Raw genomic sequence first — 7123 nt, 5'->3', positions numbered from 1 at the left:
CTCTTTCTACCTCGATGTAATTTTGTTTCATAAAATTGTACATTTGCTAATCCGATTTTCGTAGTTTTTTGCAATTTTTTTTCAGTTTTTTGTTTGTATTTTGCATTTAATTACTAGAAATAGTATTTTGGGGAAGATGAGGGACTTTAATTTCGTTTCATTAAAAATTCAATCATTTTTTGGTGTTAAGTTTTTGAAAAAACAGATAAATTTTTTTTATAAATGCAGTCTTAAATATTTTTTGATCACTTTGTTGCAAAATGTTTCATTGTTTCGTATGTCTGAATTCTGCTTTTTCTTGTTTTATTCTGTTCAGCAAGCTGGATTTTTGTCTGGAATGACTCGTTGTCTTTTCTATGTCTCGAATGCTGATCAATGAAATGTACTCGTTTTTCTTGATTTTTTAAAATTTGATTTTTAACTTTCAAAAATCAAGAATTGGTCGTTTTGTTACGGTGTTCCTAACATTGTGTCCATATTCTTCACATTCTCGTTTCTATCATTCTAGTTTTGTCCTGGCACCTACTTTTGTTTTCGTTATATTGATTTTTTCAGTTGTTAAAAAATTGAATGAATTCAGCTTTTTCTTAGATCTTGGTTTCTTCGGTTTGCAATTGATTTAATTCAAAATAAGGCAGTACTGGAAGTTTGCTAGAAAGTCTTTTCCAACATTTCGACTTATTACTATTCATTGCAATTTTATTCCGGGCTGGGTATTGTTTTTAGACGATTGTTTGCCTTTGAATATTATTCTGTTGCTTTTGTTTTTCTATGATTAATTTAATTTTTGAATTAGTATGAAATCTTGTTGTCTAGCATATATACAACAAGGAAGAATCATGTATTATTTTTGTCTTAATTGCCGTGATTAGAAATCTAATTGTAGTGGTTCTCTGATTCTTAAGTTTGAGCACTCTTTTTTGAATAATTTTGACTTTCCTGTCTTTTTTTATCTGCCGTTTTTATCTGCCGTTTTTATCTGCCGTTTGCTTTCGCGATCTTTTTGAGAGTAGAATCATTAATTTTCTGAGGGCATTTGATGGCCCTGTCAGCTTTGTCAGGCTATTAGTTTTTGACCATCCTAAATATTTCAGACTTTTTTAACGTTACCAAACGTTTTCAATAAAAAAATTTTGCTGCACTTTCTTTCTCTTGGTGACAGTGGTTTAAATTTCACCGATTTTTAGATCAGACCCGCGGAGGTAATGAGTTAATGGTTTAATACAAAAGGTAATGGCTTCAGCTGCAATTACGGTTTTGTTAGTGAAGTTTTGGTGCTTCGAGTCGCTTCCGGAATTCTTCCGGCTATGTTCTTAAGGTTTTTTTTTACCAGAAGTACTATTCGTTCAGACGATGTTTTAACCTAAAAGCGAAAGCGAGTAAAATTGCAGTGTGAACTAATTTTTTCTGAGCGAGAGAAGTTTTTTGATCATGCGCTGCGTTTAGTGAATGACTTTTTGACATTGAAAAGTAGGTTTGACTGAATGGCACATATAGATAACCGTTTTTAGCCGTTTTTTCGTCTAAGTGGCCTAGTTTTTTTTGCTTGTAATTTGGTTTTTTGTAGAAATGATTTTTAATCGATGCTATCTTGAAATGTAAACCCCGGAAATTGATAGCACAGTATTTTGCATAGCCTGGAATTGCGTTTCAAATGCGAAATTGGCACATATTTCTTGATTTTTTAGTTAATTTTTGGTTTTTTTTTCTATTAATTTCTTCATTTTTGGATCTTTTAGCCGTCTTTTTGTCAAAAATCAGTCAATATCACAACTTCTCGTTGACAATTCATATACTCAATGCCGCTTTTTACCTCGATGTAATTTTGTTTTATAAAATTGTACATATGCTAATCCGATTTTGGTAGTTTTTTTCCTATTTTTCTCAGTTTTTTGTCTGTATTTTGGTTTTAATTACTAGAAATAGTATTTTGGGGAACATGAGGGACTTTAATTTCGTTTCAATAAAAATTCAATAATTTTTTGGTGTTAAGTTTTTGAAAAAACAGATAAATTGTTTTCATAAATGCAGTCTTAAATATTTTTTGACCACTTTTTTGCAAAATGTTTCATTGTTTCGCATGTCTTAATTCTGCTTTTTCTTGTTTTATTCTCTTCAGCAAGTTGGATTTTTGTCTCGAATGACTCGTTGTTTTTTCTATGTCTCCAATGCTGATCAATGAAATGTACTCGTTTTTCTTGATTTTTTTAAATTTGATTAACTTTCAAAAATCAAGAATTGGTCTTTTTGTTACGGTGTTCCTAACATTGTGTCCATATTCTTCACATTCTCGTTTGTATCGTTCTAGTTTTGTCCTGGCACCCTCTTTTATATTCGTTATATTGATTTTTTTAGTTGTTAAAAAATTGAATGAATTCAGCTTTTTCTTAGATCTTGGTTTCTTCGGTTTGCAATTGATATAATTCAAAATAAGGCAGTACTGGGAGTTTGCTAGAAAGTCTTTTCCAACATTTCTACTTATTACTGTTCATTGCAATTTTCTTCCGGGCTGGATATTGTTTTTAGACGATTTTTTGCCTTTGAATATTATTCTGTTGCTTTTGTTTTTCTATGATTAATTTAATTTTTGAATTAGTATGAAATCATGTTGTCTAGCATATATATACAACAAGGAAGAATCATGTATTATTTTTGTCTTCATTGCCGTGATTAGAAAGCTAATTGTAGTGGTTCTCTGATTCTTAAAGTTGAGCACTCTTTTTTGAATAATTTTGACTTTCCTGTCTTTTTTGAAAAGTTTTTATCTGCCGTTTGCTTTCGCGATCTTTTTGAGATTAGAATCAATAATTATGTGAGGGCAATTGATGGCCCTGTCAGCTTTGTCAGGCTATCAGCTTTCCGACCATCCTAAAAATTTCAGACTTTTTCAACGTTACCAAACGTTTTCAATATTAAAATTTTGCTGCATTTTCTTTCTCTTGGTGATAGTGGTTTAAATTTCACCGATTTTTATATCAGACCCGGGGAGGTAATGAGTTAATGGTTTAATACAAAAGGCAATGGCTTCAGCTTTTTATGAAGTTTTGGTGCTTTGAGTCGCTTCCGGAATTCTTCCGGCTATGTTTTTTTTTTACTTCGTCAAACTTTTTTTCGCTTTACCATTTTGCCGCTTTTTAGACATTTTGCGTGAAATCTTTTTGACTTCTCTAGGCTAGTTTCTCTCTTCTCTCATTCTGCTAAAAGTGAATTTGAACATCAGTTGCTAAGCAAAGCAATTCAAAATGAACAGAGTCGGTATAAAAAATTGAAGTCAGAAATAGAAACGGGATAAACCCATAAAGCACAATTTTAGATGCCCGCTATTTGAACGTCGTTCCTATAAGTCTTAGTTACCACCTCTAATGCTTATTGGTGTTGATAGTAGCCCCTGTAGCCTCTCTTTAAGAAACAGAAGTATGTTCAACTACGAAATGCCATCAAAATAAATCGGACTTAAAAAATATTTTTGTACAAAAATCTTTTTTTTTTCAATATATTCTATTCGTTCAATCCCAATCATGCTTATTGGAATCAACGGCTGCTATTTTCCGGCAATCTGCCGGGTATGTTTTGGATAGCAATGGGAATCTGTCTTCCAAAATCCGGTCACACTTTCGATTTTTAGGTCTCAAAGAGGAGTCGAATTGGAGAATTAATTCCAGTCACTCTGGAATAGTGAAGGGCACTAAAAATCTAATAGCTTTAAAGCGTGAAAATTTGAAATATACTCTTAAATTCGAATTGAGAGAGCAGTTGAGATGCGGTTTTAAGGTGATGAATGCGCTTTCAGTGCCTTAATTTAGTCTCAATTGATCAGTGGACATCGATTTTTGTGACTCTGGTACTATGTAATTGTGGATTTTGCCCTCATTTGTTGTTCAATATTTTAGTCTTGTTATTTAGTTCCATTACTGACAACACCCATTCACTTTTTTTAAAATTCTAAGAACATACATTGTTTATTCAAAAATTTCTGCGTCATTATAGTATTGAAACTAATCTGTTTGAGAAAATTTTTTGATTTTTGACTTTTATTGTTGTTCTCTATTTTTGTCTATTTTTGCTACTCAGGAAAAACCAATCTATGACAGAAGTTCAAAAGCTATTGTTTTTAGGAATTCGACACTATTTTTTTTTGAAAGAGAATAGTAACTTTTGACATCTTGCTTTTTCATAGCCGCGAAGCGTTAGCGGCTATTATTGGGGACATCGTGTTTTTTTTACAATTCAAAGAATTTGAATTGTATTGGGGCGCTGTTTTTTAGATGTGTTCAAACATTTTTCAATGACTTTGATCTTTCAAAACGGGATAAACAGGTAAAACCACGAGGCATTAATTTTCTTTAGAGGCGCAAAGTGGGTTTTAGTAGTCCCTCAAGCGCTTAGAGTGGTGCAGCTGCTGGGATGGTGATAATTTGAGGTTAAAAGGTCATTTTTAGGAGTTTTTGGGCTCAAAATAGTGCAATTGCTCATGTTTTTTTTGTGATTTTTCGCGTTTGTTGTTTGATTAGTCTTATGTTGAAGTCTAGTCTTTAAAAGTTGATGAAGGCCTTTTGCGAGACAAAATTTGGTACGATAAACACAAACAAGCAAAACATTACCAGACGGAAAAACCTCTGATCAGACCGTCCCCATTTGTGCGCTTTAATGTGACCCTAACTAGACGTTAGTCTAGATTTTTCTGAAAAAATGACAGTTGTCGCATAATTTAGTAAAACAGAGCGCTTTATCTCAGTTCATTTATCTCAGACCAGCCCAGACAGAAGTGTCTTCTGATCAGACCAGAATCAGTTCTTTGTCCAGACCATTATGCGCTTGATTTTGATCTGCAGACCCTGTTGTTTTGAATCAAATCAAGACTTTTGCAACAGCCTTTTGTTGCCATCTCATATGCTTTGTCCTTTTTTTGTTTGGATAATGTCTTGGGGCGCACGTTTTGCAGTTTTCTCGGACCCAATTCTCCTATAAATGTTTGCTTGTTACTTCGCCACTGGCGGTCCCAGGAACAGAGGGATGGAAAAAGAACAAACAATTTCGAAAATCTCGACAGATACGTTTTAAACTCATTTTAATATAACTTTCGAGAACCTTTATTTGCGTTACATATCTACCGTGTTGTTTTTTGCCAAGTAATTTAGAAAACGGTTTATCCGGTTTCCTCAGAATCATTTCTCATATAATCGTTCGTTTGTAACTCGACCGTATTCTGTCTCTCGCATGGACCAGAAGGTAGGGAGGGAGCACCACCAAAAAAACTTAAGAAATCTCCAAAGTTTTTTTTTAAATTTCCTTTTAAGGTAGTCTAATGACAAATTTTAGCTGCAATATATATCATTTATTTTTTGGCTAGAAATAGAGGACCCGTATAAACCTTTTACTTGGATTCAGTTTTCATATAGTTGCTTTTTTTTCTAATTTTGCGATAGCGGTTCCTCAGGACGCATGAGATTGGAGGATAGCAGCATCCCTTGAAAACAGAGGGCAAAAAGTGTTCTCTGAAACCTACTTGAGATCATTTGCAAAATTTTTTTAGCTATAGCATAATTGTTTTGATTTGATTTGCTGGGATAATGTTTTAGAGCGCAGTTTTTACTGTTTGCTCGGACTCAATACTTTTTTAATTTATTGTTTGCAACTCGTCCGTAGCCGGTCTCTGAAAAGAGGAGGGAAACATCACCAGAAACCACTTGAAAAATCTCAAAATTTGTTTTTTTTAAACCAACATCAGGTAATTTTCGGACAGTGTTGTCGCTATATTGTTATATCATGATTCAGGCTCTTACGTGCAAAGCCCTTTTCTGATCAGAGTATTGTCTGCTTGAAATAACCTCTGTACATTCGAAACAGATCAATGACTTAGGCCGTTACCAGACGGAAAAACCTCTGATCAGACCATCCCCATTTGTGCGCTTTAATGTGACCCCAACTAGACGTTAGTCTAGATTTTTCTGAAAAATTACAGTTTTCGCATAATTTAGTCAAATAGAGAGCTTTATCTCAGTTGATTTATCTCAGACCAGCCCAGACGGAAGTGTCCTCTGATCCGACCAGAATCAGACCTTTGTCCAGACCATTATGCGCTTGATTTGATCTGCAGACCCTGTTGTTTTGGTCCGTCTGGAAACACAGGGTTCGTCTGGAAACACAGGGTGCGTTCGTCTTGAGTCTGAGCAGAGATCGCTTCCGTCTGTGACCTTAACCTGGAGACGTCAATGCATTTAATCAGCTTTGATTTGCCCTGCTGCACCAATCAATGAGGAATTTTTCCCAAATCAAGTTAACTTTCCCTTTCAACTAATCGCTCAAATTAACCAACGGTAGCTCTTCTATTTTATAAACAATATCGGAAAAACTAGTAATAATTTCTCTGGATTTGCATAAGTTCATCAGAGGTGTTTTGATGTAAAATTTAGAGGCGGCATTTTCGTTTGTACAAAGCTCAGTTTTAGTTATTTTGATAAATTGATAATACTGAGCAAATTTTGAGCCGATCTTAGTTGTTATCAAGATTTGCGGTTGTTTTCAACTTAGCACGAACCTGCTACTTTTTCCCTGTTACCCTGCGTTAGTCTAGATTTTTCTGAAAAAATGACAGTTTTCGCATAATTTAGTCGTCAAATAGAGAGCTTTATCTCATTTCATTATAGTTTTTCCATATTTTTGTTATTGCATTGGAGTGATTGAAGATGGAGTAATCACTTAATCAAAATCAAATTACAATTCGAGCCATCGAAAACGTAACGACGATAGAATGGTATAAAGTACAGGCCAAGTCGGAATCCACATTGGTTTGAAAACTCCAAATTCATTATAGGAAAAACGATGACAAAACTGAAAAACTTGTGCCAAAAAACTCTTCTCCAAATTTGACCAATGCCCTCATTTTTTTTCTATTTTGGTTGTGCCGTGTTTGCTAAAAATCTTTATCGAATTTAACCAAAAACGTAACCAGCAGCTTCATTAGGATAACACACATTTTAGAACCTTAATGATACATCAATTTTATAAGTTTTGGAAGACTGTTTGCATCGATGAGCAACACATGAAGTTTTGCTCTCATAATAAATCTTGGCCAGATTTCTGATCATGGCATTTATTATACCTTCATTTAACTCATTAACTC

Source organism: Convolutriloba macropyga, chromosome 7 (assembly GCF_964194025.1).
Source record: "Convolutriloba macropyga chromosome 7, txConMacr16.3, whole genome shotgun sequence".
Lineage (NCBI taxonomy): Eukaryota > Metazoa > Xenacoelomorpha > Acoela > Convolutidae > Convolutriloba > Convolutriloba macropyga.
Note: the sequence above shows the minus strand (reverse complement) of the source record.